A 26327-nucleotide genomic window follows, 5' to 3' on the forward strand; every position below is an offset into this window, starting at 1 on the left:
TCCTCTGGGTGTTTCGGTCTCCTCCCACGGTCCAAAGACGTACTGGTTGGTAGGTTAATTAGTCACGTGGTTAGGCTAGAATTAAACTGGATGATTGCTGGGCGGCACAGCTTGAAGGCCTGTAAGGGCTTATTCTGTGCTGTATCTCAATAAAATAAAATAAAATATTGTTTGTACAGCGATATAAGGGGTAAAGGGTACAGGGTATTGCACTTGAATTATTTCCTATTGAGCAGGACAGGGCACTCCAAGTGTTTCTACCAAAGGGAAAAGAAAAGCTAGTTTACATTTACTGCTGCCCTCAAGTACCACCCTGTGGTCACCACAGAGCAGCACCAGCATTGCCTGAGAGCATAATGTTTGTCCCCTCTGCTGCTAATCGAGGAGTGGCAGCTGGACTGAAATAGAAAACTATATAATTCACAAAATGGAGGTGAGGATTTGCAGAAATAGAAATGAGGCCAAGAATGAAATCACAGCAAAAAATGCATCTATTGTGAGCTGAAATATTAAAAACATATGAAGGTCCCCACGGCCTGTAACATTTCCACTGAAGAATAGTATCTTTTCTTAGTGTGATCCACTTCCTCTTTAGTCCTGCCAAGAAAAAAAAATGGAATTTACCCTTAAGCATTTCCATTCTGTTCTGAAAATCTGACCAGACATCTGATTCATAAAAAAGTCTAGGGTTGTTGCAGTAAAGTTTTCTGTATGTCTTGAATGTAATTTTTTTTTAAAAGCTGAAAGCAAAGCATTACCATTTGCAGCATTTGGGCCTCAACTTGGGCCCATTGTATTAAGCACTTTAAATACACAAAATTAAAACTTGCCAATCACCATTGTTTCATGATCTTCTTTGATAATTTAGATAAATTACTCTGAGTCAATTCATTCACGCCATTTTGGCATCCCTATCCTGCTCCCAAAATGCAATTCTTCCCTAAAGATTAGATTGGAAGTTCAATGAGTGGGGGAGGGTGGAGATGGAGGCAGGTGGTGATGTGTAGGTGGTTGTTTGCACTCTCCAACACTTACGTTGGCTGAACTTTGAACCTTGAAATCCATTGAATCACTGGAAAAACACAATAAGCTATCTGGGGTTTCCTAAAACAGAGATTGAGCAAATCTGTGTCAGTCATTTTCAGGAATTTTGCACTGAGTCCTGATGGAGGGAATGGGGTCTATGCCCTGCCGATGTGTGGGAACCCTGTTTTATGAAAATGGACCATGTCTTGCCAGTGCCTGTGTGTTAGATTGTAGTACTGCTCTGACATGCCATTTGGTCATTAAAATGTGAGGACCATTCCTCCTGTAAAGTGTGTGCGTGTTCAGTGGACCCTCAGCTCCTAACAAAGTCTGCTGCAAAGTCACAGCATGCTGAGTTTAAATAGCATGAATGTTTACTCAAAGGCTCTTCACAGACTACCTCTCTGAAACTTTCCACAAACCACTCAGATGACGTGATTCTTAAAGGGATGATATCTTTAAAGCAACAGTCTTAGTTCACGATCAATATGACATATGCTATTCCTCCCAAAATAAAACTGGCTCAAAACGTTTTCTCCCTGTGTCAGATGCAGGTCTGGGCTTGTCTATAGAGCCTGGTCCAATCTTGGTACATACCATGAACCTCATCAAAAGAAATCTCTCATCTTTTGCATTCAAATGTAATAATATTCAAAGTCTCACCCAAAGAAGATATTCCTTCACAAACAACTTTAGCATTGATCATAATTTTACAGTATTTGAAAACACACTGTAAATGGAATTCCTGTTGCCTTAGGGAATTGTGGTACTTTAAAGAATGTGCCCAATACAACCTGATGTTTAATGTCTCATGGGAAATAAATGGGAACATTGAGTCTGCAACATGATGGGATGGTAAAGATTGGAACCACATGTCTTCACATTACACATTTGGTTTGTATGTATTACCAGTAAATAAATATAGCTAGTAAGTCCAAGACTTTAATGTTCTCTTACACAAATATTGCCATTTCAAGGCACGCCAAGTGAAACATTATTGCTTCCCTCGATAAAAGCATAAGAGCTGTTCGACAAATGGATTTTTGATATGGAAAAACAAATTGGCTATTGCATTTCCATTTCACTGAAAGGGGAAAATATTTGAATAGTTCAGAGAAAATCACTTGCAGATTATTGGTTAGCAAAAAGAATGAAATGGCAAATGCAAGTATGACAGCAAAAGCTGTTTCTTACTGATGGAAAGAACTCTACAGCATTAATATGGTGACATGAGTTTTCAACTTTAAAAGTTTTGAACAATAAATTCCTTGTCCTGGTCATTTATGGTGTTGTTTTTGATGTTTGAAATGTGTGTTGCTTCTTGAACTTCAATGAACTGGAGCAGATGTGCATTTCAATTCCCATTAATCCAGTGTCACATTGTTAACATGATTTGTTGTCAATATTAAAGCATGACAACCATAAGATAATGTCCAACTACAGCTTGAAATTATCATGCTTGAGAAATGATAAGGAGATTTGCGGCTGACATCAGTTTTTCTCCGACTTGTCTACCAACTGTCAGGTGTTTGGCCTTGCCTACACTATTCCCAGATGGTCAAAGTCTGTTGACACTAAATCAATCTAGTACTTACTAAACCTGTTGTGTCTCTCATGATGTCTTTTCCCCTCCAGCAGTTAATCAAGCATTTTTGTGTGGAAGACAATTTTGCAGATATCGGCATACTTGCCCAAACTATGAGTGAACACTGTTGTAGGCTTTTGGAAAATAGGTTGCAAAAGAACAGACGAAACATTTTGATTAGATAATGAGTTCTGTTCACCTTCCTGACAAACACATGCCTCAGGTCTTTACATTAGTCTGAAGTCAATCTGCCTGGAACAAAGAAGAGGGTAATTTAACACAAAATAATATATTTGTTGAATTTGCTGAAATTTTAATTATACTTGAAGACAGTAAGCGCCAAGATGCAAACGAAAACCAAATCCCTCTGGGGTTAACTCTAGTAAATGAAGGATTCACAGCATATAATGCTCAGTGCTATGAGGTTGGTCCAGTCTCAAAAAAGAGAACACGTCATGAACTTGCGACAGACATGTATGTTATAAGACCAAGACAATGTAATAAGAAAAATATAGAAAGAAAATTAATTTTAAAGTATAATTAGACTGAAAATTTTTGTCAGTTTCTCAAAGTTCTCCACCAAAAACCCCCTCTGGGATTAAAGGTCATTACAATGAAATCAATAGCTGAAATCCGAGAACATGTTGCAGTCTGAAAACTGAGATGATAAGAAAGGAAGTGAACACATCAGAAGAGAATGTTTGCTGAAACATAATTTGTGATACAGCGTTTAAGGTCCAGATGGGGAGTGAAGAGTGAACAATGGAGTGATGAACACAATCCACATTGCTTGTACAGCATCTCAAAGGCAATGTTTTTCAGTGAGACGCTAATAATTTGTAATTCTTGCCTAGATTTCTCCCCACAGTATTCTGTTTTTCAGAATATTCACAAAAAAAGTGTAATAGAGCTTGTGTAACTATATGGCATTTCTCACTGTCAGTCCACATTACAATTGATTCCAGTGGGATGAAATCTGGTTTATGTTACAACACTGAAAAGAAAAATGAAAATTAATGGACAAACCAGCTCTGGAATGTAACATAAGGCTGGACCTTGTTTACAAGATGGTGTCAGAAAACACAGTGAAATTCTTAACTTCCAGGCAATATTATTGTGACGAAAATGGTTCACAGTTCTTCTTTCTACTTAAATTGTGACAAGCATTTTTCTAAGAAGATCATTAATGTTGCCACAGCCTCCTCAAGTTCAGGAAAATGTGTGTCTCCTTCTTAATTAATCTTGTACAATGCAACATTAAGCAAGGTCCAGGTTTTTTTCATCTGATGAAGTCATCTTTGGTCCTTAGCCATTAATTTCTGCAAAACAACTGAAGATATGAAGACAATCGTTAGCGATTTTTTTTAAGGTTGACAGCTCAAAGGAACTTTGTCATGTATCACACACGAAATGCTGGAGGAACTCAGCAGGCCAGGCAGCATCTATGGAAAAGAATAAACAGTTGACATTTTGGGCTGAGACCTTTCAACATGACTGGAAAGGAAGAGGAGAAGTCAGAGTAAGAAGGTGGGGCAGGGGAGGACGAAGTACAATGTGGCAGGTGATAGGTGAAATCAGGAGAGATGGAGGAAGTGAAGTAAAGAGCTGAGAAGTTGATTGGTGAAAGAGATAAAGGGCTGGAGAAGGGGGAATCTGATAGGAGAGGACAGCAGACCATGGAAGAAAGCAAAGAGGGAAGTGATGGGCAGGTAAGGAGATATGATGAGAGAAGGAAACAGGAATGGACAATGATGAAAGGGGATGCAATTACCAAAAGTTAGAGAAATCAATGTTCATGCCATCAGGTTGGAGGCTACCCGGATGGAATACAAGGTGTTGCTCCTCCAACTTGGGGGTGGCCTTATTGTGGCAGTAGAGGAGGCTGTGAACTGTCATTTCTGACTGGGAATGGGAAGTAGAATTGAAATGGGTGGCTGCCAGAAGATCGCGCTTTTTGTCTCATGTTTGTCATGTATGATCATCCTAAGGTCAGCAAACAATAATCTGAGACAGAACGGTGGCACAGCCAGTAGATCTGCTGCCTCACAATGCCAAAGACCTGGATTCCACCCTGATGTTGGATGACATCTGTGTGGCGTGTGTATGCTCTCTCTGTGATGGCCAGCTGTTCAGGATGGGCATGTTGGTACATTAGCTGGCCAGTGCAGATTGTCCCTAGAGTGTCAGTAAATGGTACAGTTTGGAGGAAATTGATTTAAATGTGCGGAAAATAAAAATAAAGGATTAACCTTGGATTAGTGTTGATGGTCAGTGCAGAGTGGGTAGGCAGAAGGGCTTGCTTCCATGCTGTGACAACTTGTACAGATGTAGGATATTTAATCGATAAAAGAAAATGTCCAAAAGCGCTTCACATGTTTTAAAACTAAATTAGACTTAAGATAATACAAGGAGTCATTTGTGCTGGTCAATTTGTATATAATCTCCAGCATTTAGCAGCTAGGGAATGAGAGTTATGTACAGCTACTAACAGAAAGACAAAGCAAATTGGGGATGCTCAACAGGGCAGAGTTGAAGGGCTGGAGGAGACTAAGGGAAATGAGAGGCCATGGATGGATTTAGATCAAGGATAATATTTCCAAGGCTGAGCCTATGTAAGTGAGTGAAATTATAAGGTGGAGGATGAACATAACTTGCCACCTATCAGCATAAAAGTAGTAGAATTTTGCATTGTAATTAAAAGATGGAAATAAACACTCTGCTCAAATGGCAAAAATATACTTATCACTGGTGATGTAATGACATCATCAACATCTGCAAACACTTATTATGTCTATAAGGATGTCGTAGTGCAGCATTATGGCACAAAATTACCAGAACATTTATGACTTGTCCGCACACATGCAAAGTATTGAGCTGGTCCATAGGGAGAAATTTTGTGTTATCTGCTGATACATATGGGAAAGAATATAATTAAGACATTTTCCCAAAAATGCAGTTCAAATTATGAAGAGGGTTGGCAAGACATACCCAGTAATAAGACCCCTAAAGCAACAGCATGTTCTGAATTGTTTTTGTATGTATTTGAAGTTTTTATTTAACACCTTGCTAGCAAGTTTTTCTCCCCTGCACCTATGGTATTTGTCAGTCCTCTTTTTTTGTATGGGTTCTTTTGGGTTTCTTTGTTTTGTGGCTTTCTATACGGAGACGAATTTCAAGGTTGCACAATACTTTGATAATAAATTGTCTTTGAGTTTTGAACTTTAAAGTTCTCCTTCACCTCTGACCCATTGATTATGACTGAGGAATGTTAGAGTGGATTTCTTTTTGGGTAGATGATTTGTTTATACTTAAATGACTTTGGCCACCAGACTTCTATTTTAACTGTTTGACAAAGGACTGTGGATTGAGTCCACCACAATGGGCTTCCTAAAAGGTGTAAATACCAGATCCTTCTGGTGCCTGATGCTGTAGTTTCAAAGACAGTATTATCTATACATTATAAATATTAATCGTCTTCTATGTTAGCACGTAAAATGCCAAATAAGTGTATTGTGGATTGAACTAAAGGCTGTGGATACCAACCCAGACATGTTGGTGTCAGAAGGAAAAGATGAGATCCGAAGGTAGCGATTGTGTTTAGCATGTAAATATCGAGCCCACATTTAGCTAGCAGACCTTTCTGCAGAACACGAGGAATTCTGCAGATGCTGGAAATTCAAGCAACACACATCAAAGTTGCTGGTGAACGCAGCAGGCCAGGCAGCATCTCTAGGAAGAGGTACAGTCGACGTTTCAGGCCGAGACCCTTAGTCCTGACGAAGGGTCTCGGCCTGAAACGTCGACTGTACCTCTTCCTAGAGATGCTGCCTGGCCTTTCTGCGGAAAGCGTCTCCGTCCGTAAGATGCCTACTGTACCTTGTTGTGTCGAATAAAGAAGTTGCTTTTTATCTACCAGTGACTCTGTCTCTCCAGTGATTTCATCCACGCTACAACAAGGAATACCTTATCCTGAACTGAGAACAAAAGTAGTAGAAACCTCCATTTTCCTCTGTTCCTTCCTCACCTAACAGCAAGTTGCACACTTGAGCTCCTTTCTGAAAAGATTGCCATTTGTCTTTGCAGATATAATTATATGTGAAAATTATAAAAATAGGGCAAAATTCTCTCAGCATCAGTTATGAAATTGTCTTCATGACAAGGTCTAAAAAGTGCTGAGATAAAATGATTCCCATGCTGAGCTATTCAACATATTTAAAGTATAAATGCTCTAAGAGAAAGTAACAAGTTCGATGTTGAGCAGTATATTAATACTTTTCAGCTGCTCTGCTTTCCTTCGTCCCAGGGATGGACTGAGTCTATAAGCATGTGGAAAACCATTCAGATGCAATCTGACCTTACTCCGTTTTGCAGATTTGCAGGAAATGGTTCATTCCTCATGGGAGTATTTGTAACCTTGGCCTTTGGAAATATAAATCACACTGCTTGTGAACCAATATTACCATAGTGCTAATTTTAACCCAGCTATGTCAAACATCATAATCAACTGACAATGCTGCATCTGTGATGAGGATAATCACTAGTCAGTATAGTTAGGCATATCAAGTATTTTTATGATTTGAAGGGAAGAGATTGGAATCTATGGAAGGTTATAGGAGTGTGGTGGTTATGGAAAAGGAGAGTCGAGTGATAAAGCTATGCCCAGATATGTGAACTTCTCAAAGTTGGCAGTTTTGTCATCTAAAAACATGAACCGCTGTAATTATCTTTGTTTTCTATTTCTTCCCAGACATAAATTTATGGATTTCAGTGAAATACAAACTAATGTGCAAATGCAGACAAGTGTTATGGTCTTGGCCACAATGACTCAAGTGTATCTGTGGAGTCCAGAGAGCAGTGGGATAACAATAGGATCAAGAGTGGGGTAAATTGCGGACCCCAAAGTGTCCATTCTGTGACAGAGACCCATATAGAAGCAATAGTTCATGTTCAAGCCATGGTCTGTGCTGAGTTAAGCTACAGCAGGGTCTCTTTGATAGGCTCAGGCTTGAAAGAAGGGTGAGCATGGTATCAGCCAAGATTCCCATTTGTCAATCTAGAAGCTTTGTAATAGTTGTCTATTGGAAAATAACCTTACAACTTAAACCCATCCTACAATATTTGTTTTGTCCCATGAAACAAAGATAACACTGCAAGCACATGGAGGCTTGTAGGTTAAATGAACTTACAGAAAAAAATAGAATTATATCTTCCTCTATAGTTGCAACTTCTGTTGCATTAGGAATCACAAGTAAGATTTGTTTTGAAGCAGAGTGTTTCCACTTCGTGCTACCTTTTGGGTTCTGAAGTGAACTTTGGATCCAGTGCAAGATCTGCAGATTCTGCCACAGAATGGGTGGTGCTTGATAAATGAGTAGGTGAGTTAACTAGGGCCTGGCTGGTTGTACTTTGCCTCCATAGGCCACAGTAAGAGACCCTTTGAGTACTCAGTGTTTTTTCCAGAGGCTTTTAGGTCTGGGATTCCCATGAGTTGGTGAGGATGCTACATTTTGAAGATGTCCTTAAAGTTCTTCCCATATCTCACCCCGGAATCTCTTCCCATGAGGGAGCTGGGAATGCAGTGCCTGTTTTAGTTGTTGCGAATGGAGGAAGTCCTGTCCACTGAGAAAATTATTGATCTTGGCATGGTAGAAGACACTGTCATCTATCCTGCCAGCAAATTGGCAGGGGCTTTTGAGAGGTGACATCAGAGGTACTATACATCTGAAGTGAATACTTTAAGCTACCTATGTCTTCATGTAGGATGATTAGTATTAATATTACTCAGTCGACCACGATGCTGGCACTTTGGAGGCAGTGACATCATTAACTGGTTTCAATGAAAAGAGGTGGTGAAATTTTCAGTTCATCCTGCAAAGTAATTCCACTCCAGTAGAGAACATGCCGGAGTAAGAGGTGGTGATGTAGTAGAAAGAGTGAGGTGCTAAGGTACATCTGACCATAATTTACCAATGATGGTGAAGTCTGTGAACCTACTGTACACAGCAAAAGTACTTATTTAGCTTCAGGAAAAATACTTTAACATAATAATTTCCCCTGTATGCCATACTTATATCTCTCCAAAAGGTTATGAGTTGAATTCTGTAAAACTGGTAATATTAGAACTCATATTCACATGTTGAATTTGCAAACTGAACTGGAGTTGAAATTTTTTTTTCACCTTAAACACAAACAGCCTAATGCCCTTTTCCATTGTGGCAATGGTTAATACCAGAGGACATCCATTTTAGGTGAGTGGGGGAAAGTTTAGGGAAGGAGTCAGAAGTAGGATTTCTATGCAGAGAGTGGTAAGTGCCTGGAATACACTGTCAGACATGGTGTTAGAGGATGATAAAATAGGAACATTTAAGTAACTCCTAGATAGGCTCATGGATATGAGAAAAATGGAGGATTCTGGGCTGTGTAGGAGGAAGGGTTAGAATGATCATGAAGAAGGTTTATATATGATACATTAGCATGACATCATGGGCTGAAGAGCCCACACTGTCTTGAACTCCTTTGTGCACTATGCTCTATTGATCTAGTAGCTTCAAATCTTTTAATCCTCGCAAAACTTTGGCCAACCTATTTCAACTGATTCGCTTTTATGGGGCAAAATTTGCTTCAAGCAAAACACTAAGGTAAACAATACTGTTTAAATACTTTATTTTTATAGATAGCAACTCAAACATTTCCCTCACCCATTCCCCTCTCCATCTGCATACTGACAATGTTAGCTTGCGTACCCATTGAAGTTGATTGATGAAGTGCTTAAAATACTAAGACATTACTTCTATATGTTGAGAGACCCACAATTATAGATTATGATACATATTAGCTGTCTTAAATCCAAGTCTGCAGAAAATGGGATACTATTAAAGCATTTTTGTTGCCCCCACTAGACAGAAGTCAGAATGGTATTTAGCAACAACAAATGAAGCAGTAAATTTTTGCTTCAGTAATATGGAATCTGTATTTCTGCTGTGACTAAGAGTTCCCATCACAAACTAATTCTTCTAAAGACTGCAAATGCTGAATGACCTCTGAGTTGAACTTTGCAGCAATCATTCTTGACAAGTCCTAATTTAAAAGAAAATCTCCAATAATAACATTAAAGAATTTGCTAATCTGACATTTGCTTCGATGCTTTAATTGAGGTCAGTCTTTGATCACAAACAGAAACAATGGCCAGTTAATTAAACCAATCAACAGTAATTAATTACAAGGACAATGGTGAGTGCAAGGGGCATGCAATTGGAGATGAAAGCTTGAAAAGATAGTTGGAGGAGGTACTTGGGTATACATTAGGCTTGTTTCTGATGCCAAAATCATTACAGTGAACTCAGCAATGCAAAGCAAAGCAGAATGAATGAAGCAACATTATTTGACCCTCGCTGGCACCCACCCAGTCTGCCGTTCAATCAACAGGCACAGAGGAATGATGTTAGTTTTATGTTGAGGAATCTAAATGATGGACTAGAGCCACTCTGCTGGACAGCTATATGCTTAGAAAGTTGAGGCAAATCAAAAGCACTGAGACCATGTGAATGGTTGTGGGCATCTGAGGGTAATTTCTTTTAAATTCTGCACAAGAGCCCAGAAAATTGAGGATATATTATCTAACAGACCATGAAGTATCCTATACACAAGAGATTCTGCAGATGCTGGAAATCCAGAGTAACACATACAAAATACTGGAGGAACTCATCAAGTTGGGCAATATTAATGGAAGGGAATAAACAGTCAATGTTTCAGGCCGAAACACTTCATTAGGACCCAGTGCAGGTGCCCACAAAACTAGAGGGGAAACTAATTTTTAAAAATTCTTTTGTAAGCCAGTTGACTAACCCAGAGTTTGTGCAGGGTGCTCCATGAATAACTTCGGTAGAGCTGGGGCAAGGCCATTGCTGCTCGTAACCAATAGAAGCCATGAATCTATTCATATGACTTTGTGAATTGCTGGGAGTTTGACCCAACTAGGTTCAGGGTTTTTTTGACTGAAGTGGTGACAAGACAACCAAATACGTTGATGTCTTAAGTAAAATTCAACAAATGACAACGAATATCATTGCCACTCTCGACTTACACTCCCACTAGCCTGGTTCTTGGTACTTCCACTTATTTATTGAAGGGTATTCTGCAGTTGGTAAATACCTTCCTTTCAACGGCAAATGTCTGCTATCCAAGGTGGATCTCACATTTGACTCCAAACCTGAATTCTAATTGATGCACAGGCAAACACTTTTTCATGTAAGGTTACTTCAAGCAATGGCATTAATGTGATAAGAATAATTCTTCTGGGGCTTGCCAAGGCTAAGGCTAATATTATTCATCTGTGAGAAAATGAAATATGAGTTGTGATTGTCAAACTACCAGCAAAATATTTGACAGATAGCAGGAAGTATGAACCATTAAAAGACATGTAATCCAAAAATCTCCATTCCTTTGTTATTTTAATGGGCTGTAATGAATATATATCAAAAGGCCATAACTACATAGCATCCTGAGAGATATTCCTGTCTGAAATAGAAACATTTGGATGATTGTCAACTATTTGGTCTGAGTCTACGTTCTGCTTATTTTGATCTCTATATTTACAGGAGGCGACAACAATAGGTTTCCCTTTGCAAAGCCAGTTACACTTTATAATTAAAGTAAGCAATCGTTGCTGGAAATGCTCAGATAAGGTAGCATCTGTGGAGAGGAAAACAGAGCAATGATCTTCCATCAGAATCTGCAGATGTGGTGGAAAAATCCATTAGAGGTTAGTGTCATCACATTGCTATTACCATGCCATTGTGAGTATTTATTCCGATAGAATATCCCTCTCCTGGATTTAGGCCCATCATCTCCACTTTGCTTAGGAACCATTCTTTTAAGTTACCAGGGGCAGTTCCTCTGAATCAGGCACCCACTGCTTACCATGGGAATTCTAATCAGTAAATTGGAAAATGTCCCACTAGTAATCCTCATCAATTAGAACAAACACAATGCCCCTGCTCTCAGCTCTAAATGAGGCTGTTGCTCTCAGGTCTTGAATTAAAATAGATCCAAAGGAAACCATCAATTCCCATAAGATTACTGACCAAAGGTTATGAATGGGTAGCAGTTTTGGATTACTTGCTTCCATGTCTGTTATAACTTTTTTTAATGTCCACACGCCTCTCCAGTTCAGTTAATGATACATAATGGGAATAAAATTTTATTCAGCACAGTCTGTTCATAAAAGTTTTTTAAACCATCTGTAGCAGATGGTAAATGTATTTGGTTTTAGCTGCCTTTCATTAGAAAATGCTGTCTGAGAACAAAATGGGTTTAACATCCAAACTTCATTTTAAGTAAAAGGCTTTTTGTCAGTTTTCAAATGCAACAAGCTTTCAAGTGGAATGAAATATGAAAAGGGACTACTGTTTATTAAAACAACTCTCCACTTGAGTGGTAGAGAGTTGCCAATAGATAGAAAATTTCCTTGATGCTTGACAAATTTAAGTGCATCCCTCAATTAGCAGAAATTATAACAAGCAGGAAGAGAGATACAACTTAAGAATTTTCATCTCCATGTAAAGCAATCATTTTAGAAGAAAAATCTAGATGATTTTTTCACTTTCCTTCAATGAGAGTAAACAAAAATAAAACTGCCTTTAGTATTTTCTTTTTCAAATCTCTATAAAAATATTTGATTTGAGGCAACTAAATTCTAAAACGGTTGATGACTCTAGGAGAGAGTGCTTGCATATTAATGGGTAACGTTAGGGATCAGTTTACTGAAAGAGTTTCCCTATAATTGTGCTGTTCCAGAATCAGCTACATGGAGCATAATTTTTGTTCTAACCTAGACTCAAAGAGTTGACTTAGACATTAAGAAAAATCTTTAGTTTGATTGCTGTCCTAGCCACGATCAGTTTGGGACTCTGACTCATATCTGGGGAAGGAAAAGTGTATGTGCCTCATTTCATTATGAACTTGCTGAACCCATCAGCTATAAATTGCTCACCCAAGTGCCTGCCTTGCCAACTAATTTCCAGTTGTGAAACAAATGAAAGGCAATTGAAAATATTTTCTGCCTTTCTGACCCAGACACCATGAATAAAACTGAAAATGTAATAGATTAGATTAGATTAGATTATGAGGACTGAATGTCCTCATTTATTGTCATTTAGAAATGCATGCATTAAAAAAATGATACAACATTCTTCCAGAATGATATCACAAGAAAACACAGGACAAACCAAGACTAAAACTGACAAAACCACATAATTATAACATATAGTTACAACAGTGCAAAGCAATACTATAATTTGATAAAAAGCGGACCATGGGCACGGTAAAAAAAAAGTCTCCAAGTCCCGATAGACGCATCATCTAATGCACAGCTCCATTGGAAGCACCCGACCACAGCAGACTCTGAGTCCATCCAAAAACTTCGAGCCTCCGACCAGCCCCTCCGACACAGCCTCTCCGAGCACCATCCTCTGCCGAGCACTTTGACCTCGTCCTGGCCGCTGAGCAACAAGCAAAGCCGAAGACTCCAGGCCTTCTCCTCCAGAGATTCTGGACCACACAGTAGCAGCAGCAGCAAAGCAGGCACTTCAGAAGTTTCACCAGATGTTCTTCTGTGCTCTCACGTCCGTCTCCATCAAATCAGGATTGTGCACGGCACCCTACTTGACAGATAACAGACATCACCACTGGAGAGGCTGCTGCAAGCTGTGTCGCGCCGCCATCTTCTCCTCCCATCAGATTCATAGGTCAAGAAACATAAACCCACAAAACTCTATTCAAATGCAGTTGCTACTCCCCACATCTTCAGTTTAGCTACTTTCATGAACCCTCAGATGCAGTAGAATTAACTGTCATAGATGTGATCCATTCTTGTAACATTTTGCATGCTTTTGATCTTGCAATATGTTCAGATAAACAAATGTAGGTGACAGAGATGATGCTGAACCATCAATTTAACATCTCCTATCCGAAATAAGTTATTCAATTAACCAATGATTGAATGTAGAGAGTAATTATAGCATGTTTTGTTTCAATGTGGAGGCTACTCTACACACTGGATGGCCTGAAATCATGTGCCACGCTTTGTAACAACCTAGCACCTATCCCCACCTTTGACAAATCTGAATCCTAATAAGGATACTCCAAGTCAAGGAGTTGGTTGTAAGACTGTTATTCTTACATTCCTCTTTCCACCCTCAAAAGTTACATTTGTACCATTATACTCCCAGTATCAGATATTTCATAGTAACACATACAAAATGCTGGAGGAACACAGCTCAGTTCTAAGATAGCCCCACTTGGCAGCATTTGACCCATATCCTTCTAAACCTTTTCTATCCATCTCTCTGTCCATGTACCTTCTAAATGTTGTTAATGTACCTGACTCAGTCACTTTCTCTGGCAGCTTATTCCATATACTTACCTCCCTCTGGGTTAAAAAGTTGCCCTTCAGGTTTCTATTAAATCCACCACCCCCCAACATCTTAGATCTATACCTTCTTGTTCTTGATTCCCTAACCGTAGGAAGAAGTATTGTCCAGATTCACCCGATCAATAACTCTTATGATTTCATACACCTCTATAAGATCACTTCTCATTGTCCTGCACTCTGGTGAAAACAGTCCTGACCTACTCAACTCAGTCCAGAGTCCTGGCAACAACCTCATCTGCACTGCTTCCAACTTATTGACATCCTTCCTGTAACAGAATGAAGAAAATTGTACACAATATTCCAAATGTGGCCTCACCAATGTCTTGTATAACTGCAAAGTAGCATCCCAACTTCTGTGCTCAGTAATCTGGCTGTCAGTTTAAATGCTTGCACGCACCTCTGCCAGCAGACAAATTCTGACTCCTGAGTGGGTGGATTAGAACAGAAAATGGATGTCTTACCTGTTGACCACTGATGGAGTGCAAAATTTTCTCTGTTCCTACTGATGGCCAATGGTTTCTGCATTCCTGGCAGCTACAGCCAGGTTCCTTCAACACAAGTCCTCTGATGTTCATCCCTAGAGCAACCTCAATTACCAGTTGACATCATTTCGTGTCTTTGGCATCTGCTAGTAAACGATTGGTCACTGCATTGAAAGGCAACAAGCCCTGCTTGAAGAGCTTGCAATTGGTCAATAACTGTATGCTCATGCACACTGATCTGACTCTTTCTCTGTAGATACAGATATCTGGGTAGGCTGCCTGAAGACCCACACCATCAGGTTCAAGAACAGCTACTTTCCTTCAGCAATTCGGCTCGTGAAGCAACCTGCACAATCTCAACCATTACCTCAGGATAGCAATACTTTGCACTACAGTGGACTTTGTTCTTTTTTTCTAATTGTGTTCATTCTTGTAAAACTTTTGCAAAATTTATGTTGAATTTATGTTTTTCCTGTGAATGTTGTGAATCAGGTGCTGTGAATGAGTAATATGAATGAGGGAGAAGGAAGCACAAATTGCAAACTGGAAACGCGAAGCTGACCCTGGATGCAACAGATAGATAGATAGATACTTTATTGATCCCAGAGGAAATTACAGTCACAGTAGGATTACAAGTCCACAGATATACAAATATTAGAAAAGTAAGAAAGAACATAAAAAACAAGTTACCTCATACAGTCTAACAGGAGGGGGGGTCATCACTTCCCTGGCTATAGGTTGACTCATTACAGAGCCTAGTAGCCAAAGGTAAGAATGACCTCTTATTGCGCTCTTAAAGGCAGAGCAGTTGTCTTAGACTATTACTAAATGTGATCCTCTGTTCAGCCAAGGTGGCACACAGAGGTGAGAAACATTGTCCAGAATTTCCAGAATTTTCCATAGGGTCCTTTGTTCTACCACAGCCTCCAGCATGTCCAGTTTGACTCCTATAACAAAGCCAGTCTTTCTAATCAGTTTATTGAGTCTGTTGGCATCACCCGTGTGAATCCATTGCCCCAGCACGCCACCACATAGAAGATTGTACTGGTGACAACAGACTGGTAGAACATGTGAAGAAGAGGCCTGCATACTCCAAAGGACGTCAGTCTCCTCAGGAAATAGAGGCGACTCTGGGCCGCCTTGTACACAGTCTCTGTATTGGTGCTCCACTCAAGTCTTTCCTCCAGGTGCATCCCCCAGTACTTGTAGGTCCTCACCATCAATTGGAACAGGGAACAGTGTAGGCTTAGTCTTCCAAAACTCCATCACCAGCTCCTTTGTCTTCCTGATGTTGAGCAGCAGACAATTTAGCTTGCACCATTTGACAATGTCCTTCACCAGGGCCCTGTATTCATCCTCCTGTCCTCCATTTATACACCAAACTGAGTCTTCAGAGTCTTCAAAAAATTTCTGCAGATGACATGGCTCAGTGTTCTATCTAAAGTCTGAGGTATGTAGGGTAAGCAGGAAGGGAGCCAGTACAATCCCCTGTATTGTATTGCAATACGTCAACTGTTCATTTTTTTCCATAGTTGCTGCTTGACCTTATGAGTTCCTCTAGCAGTTTGTGTGGGTTACAAATGCATGTCTTGGCTCCATTGGAAGCCCTCTTGTTTGAGCTAACGGTTCTCATTCCAGAGACTTGTGCAAGGAAATTTAATCTGACATTCAAGCGCTGAGTTGAGGGAGTGCTGCATTGTTTCAGGTACTAAGGTTCAAACGGATGTGAATCAGAGATTTGGGTGCTTTCTCAGCTGAATATAGAAGATTCCAGGGCACTTTAAAAGAGTATCTATCCCCTGATACTTCACAGCTCCCGATCATCAAACAATGTGCCACGGATTTCTCCTTTAAATTCAACTTTCAGTCAAAGCTGTAAGAATCAAATGCAGTAATGTTTGCTGCAATTTGGAATTTTGCACAGTTATAGCAATATTAGGGCACAAATTAGTCTTAAGGACATTTTTTAGATTTATTCATAACATAATTGACTTTCTCTAAGGGGTACATTTTGTCACCTGGTTCACACCAGGGTTAAAAATGCACACTACAGTTTTCTGACAGGAATTTGCCTAATGAGTCTTTTTTCAATTTTAACCATTTATCCACTCTGATCCTACCAGGCGGGTTGAGTTAAAATAAGGGCTTACAATCTTTGATCTGCTAATTACAGCTTACATTAAAACCAGCTGTGGGAGTTCTAAGTCCATAGAAATTGATGGCAACCAGCGAGTTACAGCTTCAATGACCTGTCTGTACTGAGTTAGCTGATCTCAGCTTGGGTGGCAGTAGGGTCACGGGCATTGGCCTTTCTGCCCCCCCCGGCTAGAGGAAGGAAAAGTCAGCCAAGGTTTCCAATCACGATAACGACCCAGAGGTTCATACAGAAGGCTGAGATGCTAAACGACAGAACTCAGCTGTAAGTAGCGGAACAGCTTGCTGACATTCGCCATCTCAGCTCGCACTTGCAAACCATAACCCAGTATCAGTCAGCAGTTTCAGAAAGAAGGACGGACAAAGGTGGGAGAGAGAAAAAGTGACATTTTATCGTCTATGCAGTCGTAATTTACATAACTTTATAAATCACTGTGGCATTCATGACCAATTGGGATTGCAGTTTCTTGATGTAAAAAAGATGCTGTAAGCTTGATACTGACAGTCATGGTACGTAAACACTCCAATTCAGTACATCTGTTTCCACTGGATCTCTTGTCTGATTCCAGTATTCTTAAAAATAAATCTTCTTTCTCTTATAAATCATTATGATTCTTTCTCCCTGTTTTGTTTAATGTTGGGCTAATATACACAGTATATTAATACACAGTGATGCACACATCTGGATAGAGAACAGATTCACTCATTGCCCCTGACTGTCCAGAATTGATAATGAGATGTGGGATTGGCCTTTTAAAATTCTACCAAGGCACACAATAAATTACTGACAAAATGAGTCCACTGATATCCGGGTCAGCTTTAACCCTGTCTGGTTCCAGACAGGTGAGGACTCGGTGAGAAACTAATGTGCTTGTTTGCTTAAGTTTGAGGTGTAGAGGTTTAGAGGTGGTGGGGGCGGCGGGGGGGGGGGGTGCGCGGGATATCAGACAGTTGCCTGCCAGGAAAAGGCAGGAAGCTCTTTCTGGCCACCAGGAGGGAGTGGGAAGTGAGGATCAAAAGAATGCTGGCTAGCAGTCATGAGAGCAGCGGGGATGGTTTTTTGGTATGTTTGCATAGGAAGCAGAGAGGAGAGGAGGGGAAACCCCAATATTTATAACAAGGCCTGGAAACAAACTTCTGCTCTTCTTAGCCTTACAAGGCAAGTCTCTTGTTAACGTAGAAGGGCTTCTTCATCTCTCCCAACAGCTGTTGATATGCCCTCTCTTGACAAGAAAGCCTCATGAGTATTTCTGCGCTCGCACTTGTGCTAAAATAATTCTTCCTCATGTTAGCCAATGCCATGAATATTGGTACAGCGTTTTCACACCTATATTGGTTATTTACATGAGATTTTTTTCCCCTGGCATTTACGTGATATTTGTGGAAATAACAAAGAAATCGTTCTTGCACATCTGTGGGCATAATAACTTGTTTTTTGTTAACAGTTTTTAAAACTTTTTTTTGCTTTTTTAAAACACCTTTTTTAGCATCAGAAAAACTGTAAAGTACAGCAAGCCATTTTAGGAAGGAATTCTCGTCCATGGGCCGCAGAAGACAGGGCTTTCAATAGTATTTGGAAATGATAGAAAAATGCACAAAAGACCCGAGTCAGCGAAGCGAAAGGTTCAAGGAGAGGGCTGCGCACATGGGCTAGGTTACAGAGACAGTATGAGAGTGAAGATTAAAATTTTAATTTTGTAACATTCCGAGGCAGAGTGTGGAAAGCTTAACTTTGAATGAGATATGGAAAAGAATAGGCTACATGAACAAAAACCGAATGGGATGAAGTGTATGCAGGGTGTAGAAAATGTCATACATGTGAATGTGAGAATATTGGAATCTGGAAGAGACAAAATGGTTAAAGATATCTATGTCTATGTTCAATGTTATACAGTCAACTTACTAGCTTATGATCGATCATAGAAAGGCCGTATCACAACTCAATCCATATTACTGCAAAATTAGAAACTCAAGTAAATCAGAAGTATTGCATCTATGTAAAGTCAAGTATTTTTTTTATTTTGAAAACATCCCATCAATATAAAGCATCCTTTATATGTGAGCCTAACAGAATCAATTGAGAGGACCAATGCAAACTGTGCTACCTCACCTGCAATATTCAGAGTAAATATATTAATAAATATGATTAATAATATTTCAAAAGGTTATTGAAAATACCTAACTCACTGCCATACAACATGCAAAGATTCCTTAGTTAAAACATTTTAAACTGATGTCACAATGCAAGGGTTAAATTAATTCATTCCATTTATCCTGCTTCAGGATATGTAGGCTGACCGAAATGAGTTCCACTTACAGTTGACGTGCTGAAGCTTGGATAAAGACAAAAATAGAATGAAATAAAATCTCAGATAGCTTAATGTAAATTGTCATTTAGTAAGTGAGAGAATTTGCCTCTCATAAAGTACTTCTCTCTAACCACTCCAACCCAGAGTTAATTCTGATGGTCCAGGCATGGCACAACTATGCTGATTCTAATTGTAAATAGTGGAACTAAATGAACAACCAGTAAAAAGTTTCCCACATTTATATAGGCAATAGCACAGGGAAGATTTCAATGTATTACAGGAATGAAGATACATTTTTGAAATAGTAAAGGGACTTTGACCTGTAAATATTTGCTTTCATTCCATCTACCAAACAGAATGAGTTGAGATGATCTGAGTACTACTCATTGTTCACTTACTATTAGATCTTCTAATGTTTTAGGGGTTAGATATTGACTTAGTACTGGAGTGTAAACTGGATGATGAACAAGCTAGCATGACTAAAATTAGGAGGAGATGTGAACTGGAGGTGGTTTGTCCGCCAGAGAAAGCAGGATCTCCCAGTGGCCACACATTTTAATTCCACGTCCCTTTCCCATTCTGATATATCTAACCACAGCTTCCTCTACTGTAAAGATGATAAAGACGCATTCACTAGCAACTTTTATGTGTGTTATCAGAATTGCCCATGTGTCTCTATTTTTCCTTCTAGCTGTAAATTGTTGGCTTCCTATATTACTCTGGGTTGACCATGAAATTCCTGTCTGTCCCTTCTCAGTAGTTCAGTGATCACTATCTGCATGACCCTGTTATCTTTTTATGAAACCTCACATCTTATTCTCCATCAGTGCTTATTTTCAGTTCCCATGACCGGCCCACCAGAACTATTTTATTAAAATTCTCAGACATTATTCCCTCAACTTTTATGTGTGTTGCCTGAAATTCCAGCATCTGCAGATTTCCTCCTATTAGCAATTCTGATAGGTATTTTCAGGTGATTATGGCTATTTGAAGGTGAGTGATGAGGAGTTAATCTGCCAGCTAACAAACAAATTCGATAATATCAGCAAGCAAAGGGGAGAGAAAGGGCATTTGGAGATAAGATAGTCACAGAGCAGTACATTGAAAATTAAACAATACAGCTCAGTCCATGACATTGTGTCAAACTAATTAAACTAGCAATAAAAAACTAACTGGTCTCTTCTGCCTACTTTATCACTCCATTTTTTGAAAATTCAGCTTCCTGTCTCAGAACTCCTTACGCATCTCCATTGAGTTTTGCAAAGGAGAGGTTAACAATAGGGAACCATAAATGTAAACCGTCATATCATTCAGCTGCGCATGCAGCTAGGCCTTACCAATTGCCCCAGGTTTTAGGCCACAGAGAGCAATGGCTACATGGGTTGGTCATTTATAGTTATTGTGAAACCCAGGTATTGTGAAACAGAGGTATAGAAAGTGATCTTTCCAATCTAGCCAATGGTTTATTTATTTTATAATGCTTCATTACTATTAATGGAAATTTTGTTTACTAACAAACAAAATGGCTGCTACCACTATTCCTTTCAATGGTGAGTGTACATTCAACAGTTCAATAGTCACGTCACTTTGCTGATGTACTTGTTCTCCCTATCAAATATTTCTATTGCTCAACTTACTTTCAATATATTTTAAGTATAGTGTATGATACTCAGATAATTCACCACAATAGATCGTGGCTTCAACAGTGACCACACTTCTAAATTATGTCAACAGTAATGAAGTATTTTAGAACACCCTGTCATCAAGGACTATGCTCCATAAAATGGAAGTGTTTGTTCATATAGTGGAAAAGCAATTAAAATGATCATAGTCAATATGTAGATACAACATTCAAAAAGGAAAATAATTACCACAATTGCATATGTGGTTATGGATTTCTGTGTCTTTTTTAAACGTACTTTCCCTGATCGCCCAACTCCCATAGCAAGACCATTCCTGACATCTGCCTATGTCACTTTGAGGCAACCACTAAGAATAACACATATGCAGACAGGGGTGGAGTCTGTCAAATTCCTCCTTCCTCCTTTCATGCAGCACAGGGTCTGACTTCAATTCAACAATGTCAAGATCAGGAATTCATCTGATGTGTCCCAAGTCTGCTGTATCTCAGCTTGGCGGTATTCAAGCATGCTATGACATCTGGATATTGCTATTTGTTTTAATACAAGGGCTAAGAAAGAAAGCTTTGGTTAAGGGTTCCAAGATGGCAATCAATATCAAACTTGCAACTGTTTCCCAAGTAAAAAGTCCAATTCAAAGCACAATTTGAAACAGGCCAGAAAATCATTTATTGCTGTAATAGTTCCAGGCATTCACTATTGAAGGTATTTTCAGGTATCAAAAATAACCCTTTCATCACAGCTGCTTTGGACAATTAAAAAAAAGCCTTGTTTAAAGAACAAAGAACTTCCTATTTTCTGCTCTTGGGTCAACAACAAGCAATGCCAAGGAATTGACCTGCATTGTACTCATCTCCCACTGACTTAAAATGCTGACAAGTCTGTACACGATTGCGTAGAGTAGAGTTTGTTGATTTGACACATTTACTCTGCATTGAATGGATGAATGAAGTTACTCTCTGTAATGGGCTTCATGTTTTAACAACATCTTAATGTGTACTTTATCATTAACTATATGCTTGAAGGTAAAATAATTAAGTGTCCATTGTTAAATAGACTCTGTGTACTTTCATTACTACCAAAACTATGAAATTTATATAAAAAAAAGTAAGTCTTTCACAGTGATCCATCTTTATAATTTTGACTATTAAATGAACTCCGAATTAGAATTAGGTTTACTATCACTGGCATGTGTCATGAAATTTGTTAATTTAACAGCAGCGGTTCAATGCAATACATAATATAGAAGAAGAAAAAAAACAAAATAATATAAATAAATACATGTAAGTCAATTACATTATATGTATATTGACTAGATTAAAAATCATGCAAAAATCAGAAATAATATGTTTTTTAAAAAGTGAGTCTTCACGGGTTCAATGCCCATTTAGGAATTAGATGGCAGAGGGGAAGAAGCTGTTCCTGAATCGCTGACTGTGTGCCTTCAGGCTTCTGTACCTCCTACCTGATGGTAACAGTGAGAAAAGGGCATGCCCTGGGTGCTGAAGGTCCTTAATAATGGATGCTGCCTTTCTGAGACTCCACTCCTTGAAATTCTGGGTACTTTGTAGGTTAGTACCCAAGATGGAGCTGACTATACCATTACAGCAATATGAAAGCACATTGAATGCTGACCACTCATTTATATCTTTAAGGAAAGATACTAATAATTAAGTTCATTAAGCCAGAAGTAGTTCAGGCCTCTTAAAGTTTGCATTCTTCAAAATGATTAAGGCTCCAATGCATACGAAGGGCATCTTGAATCCACTAAGCTCCACTAGCTAGATATTACGTCTGTGTAGTTTCCATTCTTCACAATGCATTTTAAAGAAGTTTACCGCTTTTTTTTATATGTACAGACATATTGCTGAGAAAGGATTTTGATATGTTGCATCCAGCACTTGCTACATCTTTTGATGCTTTCTCTATTCCTGGAAACCTGCATGGATATATTTGAATGATAAACAGCAAAGCAGTTGAGATATGCCAGTACCCTTTGGCTATTACCAGTTGTTAACAACTGACTTGTTCAGGCATGGCTGAAGCAACTGATGGCATCAAGAACTAGTTCAAAATATTCATCTGATTGCTGAATGGGGAAATATGGAAGGGTGCCTGGAATTACTAGCCAAGTGGAAAAAAAAGCATTCTCACATGAGATTAGTTTTGTTTTGTTTTATTGGCTTCAGCAAGGATAACTCATTTTTGGGTGTAGGCAACAGAAAAGAAATAAATACATATTTCTAAAGTATACTGTGTCTTTTTGCTCTTATTCTAAATGAATGCTGAGCAATAATTCTACTCTAAATGTACTTTATCATTCACACACAAAATTTTTACCAGTGTTGTCACATTAAGTTTACTCCAGACTGAAAATACATCTTGCACATTGAGAATCTGGCAATTAACTAAATTATTTAGTTTCTATTTAACATACTGTATTACAAGAATAAAAGTTAATTAACTACACCTTGGTTGACTAGTCTTCAATTTTTCTACTGATTCGACCAGCGCAAATCACAAGCAAAGGAATGAGTTTACAATTCAAAGAAGGATGCATGTCCCTTTAAGAAGACTTTATCTGAATCTGCACACTGTTCTTGCAGTCCACTGCATATATTTTTGGTTCCCCCATGTGGGCATCTTTAGCATTTTTAACAAGAAGAATAAACCAGAAAAATATTTCAACCTGTTTTTGTAGGGAGGTGGTTTAGTGGAGAAATAAAACAACTCATTTAACAATATAACAGGATGTATATTGAGAATAAATAATCTCGGAATTAAACTGCAACTATGGTTTGTAGTTGACTGATCGCAAATGCCTTTACTAATTTCCAACCTTAGTGTCTTTCCTTCTCATTTTCTAGTGGGAACTGCCATAGATAATTTTGGTTTAATGGGATTTATGAACAACCATCTCAAAATTTAACTGAAATGTCTCATATAAGATTCATTCTGAGTTGCAAAGAGTACTTAAAATGGAGTATTTCAATGTTAGTTTGCACTGTTTCTGAAGCTAGGTTCAAAGCATTTCAGAAACAATGTGGTTAGCATTAATCTAATCTGCTTGAAAATAATGGAAAGTATAATTGGCCAAAGTGCGAAGGCAGTGTTTGACCTCATCCTGTCTTTTTCTGGAGCACAGTTGGGGTTAATATTAGTCCCAGCATTTTGGTGTCCTAGTCAATGAAGCATTACAAGGAGACATGAGATCATGCTGTGCTTTCAAAGTTTCTCTGGCTCAGCTTTTTCCTTAAGTACTGAATGATGAAGCCACAGGGGCACCAAATAAAGTCTTGAAAATCAAAAAAGGCTGGAACACTGAAAATCAAACAGAAAATGTTGGAAAGAATCACCAGGTACTTTGACAGTGTGGATAGAATACCAGAGCTAGCATTTTAGATTGCATTATTTTCTATTTTTATTTCAATTGGTTCTTGTGAAATAGTGCTTAATGGATGGAAACCTGAGGCAATAGCCATCAATGTGGCACAATTAATTCTGTGTAGAATGTTTAAGAGTAAAGAATTGTAACTCACCTACTAGTAGAAATCAATGTTACTGAATGATTTTTATAGGCCACTCTTAATCTAATTGCTCCAAAAAGAAGTAGCCCCTATTCTTTTGTTCTAAATAGTACTAGGTTTTCTCTTCAGGAAGATGAGCAATCATCTGTGAATGAATTACTGAGGCGTATTTTGGCAATTACTTTTCATTGCTTGGCAGAGTTGAGTACTGAATTCTGCAGCAGGCGTGGAGTTCAGAAACACCGCTCCCTACTCCTAACCTGATAACATTTAACAGGTGTGAAAGACTGAAGATCCATTCTCGCCTCTTCCTTCCTTAAGTGGCAGAATAGAGAAACCCGAGTTGAATTCTAATAACATCCAGTGAGTTTCTGCTTTGGCTTCAATGTCACTTTAGACCAAAATTTTGAATGAAAAGTAAATGGTTTGCGACTAATTATTTTGATCCTGCATTGTAATTGGTTGGGTGAGTGGTCTTTTACTTTATACTTTAATGCTTAATTAGATGCACATAATCATCAGAATGTAAAACTTCAAGGAAAAGAATATTTTATCGGGAGGGAAAGTCCATATAACACATGATGAAAATAATATGATTGCTGTTGCAATGTCTTCTTTCAAAATCTCCACAAAAGACTATATATTTTTGCTTCTGTAAATGCCTTCTTTTTGTACCACTTATGTCCTCCTTACAAGATACTAAGGTTCCTAAGGCTGTCATAGCTGGGGATGGCAGTGGAGATAAGTTCTCACTACCTATAAAGTGCTCCAAATGGTGTGCACCCCTAACAGCCTCTGACAACCAAGTCCATCTCTTGGCCTTCATGTGTGGCTTAGTTACTAGGCCCAGCAGACCTGTTTCTAATGATGAGAGAAGGGGCAAAGGCAGATCACTGGTGCCTCAAAACCAGTTGCTTCGGGCAGGTGGTGATCATCAGCCTTGGATCAGCCCACCTTCTTACCAGGTTCCGATATGACCCAAGTGCCAGTGAGAGACACTGAAGCAGGTTGATAGTTCACAAACTTTATGGTGAACAGTGTTAAAGAGAAAATAAACAATAAGTGCTAGGCCAAATAGGGCCATTAACTAAAACTCTTAAATGGGAAACGAAGCCTATACTGCAGCTGAAAAGAAAATCTAGACATTAAACGAATACCGCTAGTCTTCAAAGTCAGTTGACTCAAAAGTCCCATTTCTCAGGGAAGGCCGAAAGCAAACAGGCAGTGAAGCATTTCTGTGTTCTGTCCGAGTCTTGACAGGCACTACAACGACAAGTATTGTGGTTAGTAAGGATGACAGTGCAGCGGAGAAGTGAGGGAGCGTGTGAAAGGATTGCATTGTGCATTTTGGAGGACTGTGGGGAGAAGGGATTTGGGATATGTGTCTGAGAAATGTTGAGAGGGAGTAAACATCGCAGTTCAGCAGAGATCCTTGCTGGGAGAGTGATGGCAACAGAGGAATCATGATTGGGAGAAGTTATAATGAAAGGATGCACTGCAGACACCAAATGATGAAATGTATTTCTTTGAACAGTTGCTTCTTGACCTGCTGAGTTTTTCCAGCATTTTCTCTTTATTAAGTATGAAGTGTGTGGTTGGAGTGGACTGGAGACCGAAAACAATCTTCAAACATTTTCATGTAAGTACACGTTCAGCATAGCATTGTGGGCCGAAGGGGCTATATCACGCTGTAGGTTTTCTATGTTTCTGAAAATTAACTAACAAGAAAGCAGTAGAAACTAATTCCATGATTTTTCAGCTCCAAACACCTTTTGTATAATCCTGGGATACATTTTCTGTAAACTTGAGTCCATAAGCTCATTGGTCCATTCACTTGCACATTTATCTGCACCATTGCTCGATTCTACTCAATCAGTATGATCATATGGTCATATGGTCATTTTGAGCCTTGCAGCATACCTGCCAACAAGTCTCCATCGATCCATGGCATGGTGCGCTGGAACAACTGAGAGTTTCCCTCTTAAATATCTCCATAAATTGCTCTGCATGTTTGATATTGACCACCACACTCTTCTTCCCAGCTGTTTCAGAATAAGTATTGCAAACCTCATTATATGATTGATATTTTACTGCTTGTGCTAGCAAACTACTTGAGAACCATTTGACAATCAGTTTTGCAAATACTTCTGTTTGAATAATCTTTGAGAAGTCC

The 26327-nt window shown here is 38.9% G+C and overlaps 2 long non-coding RNA genes across 4 annotated transcripts in view; one reads left to right on the top strand and one right to left on the bottom strand.

The window, feature by feature from the left end:
• Positions 1–501: 501 nt before the first annotated feature.
• LOC134350471 (uncharacterized) overlaps positions 502–26327 on the bottom strand; it is a 53455-nt gene continuing 27629 nt past the window's right edge. Inside the window, exons 3-4 of one of the 2 annotated variants that reach the window (XR_010018902.1) lie at positions 2811–2863; positions 502–597 (exon numbers count right to left, since the gene is read on the bottom strand). This is a non-coding gene — a long non-coding RNA (uncharacterized LOC134350471). The remainder of the gene's footprint in view (positions 598–2810; positions 2864–26327) is intronic. The other variant, XR_010018903.1, reaches the window with a different exon arrangement.
• LOC134350470 (uncharacterized) overlaps positions 24403–26327 on the top strand; it is a 64753-nt gene continuing 62828 nt past the window's right edge. For both annotated transcript variants that reach the window (XR_010018900.1, XR_010018901.1), the window contains exons 1-2: positions 24403–24620; positions 25689–25793. This is a non-coding gene — a long non-coding RNA (uncharacterized LOC134350470). The remainder of the gene's footprint in view (positions 24621–25688; positions 25794–26327) is intronic.

This window comes from Mobula hypostoma, chromosome 8 (assembly GCF_963921235.1).
Source record: "Mobula hypostoma chromosome 8, sMobHyp1.1, whole genome shotgun sequence".
NCBI lineage: Eukaryota > Metazoa > Chordata > Chondrichthyes > Myliobatiformes > Myliobatidae > Mobula > Mobula hypostoma.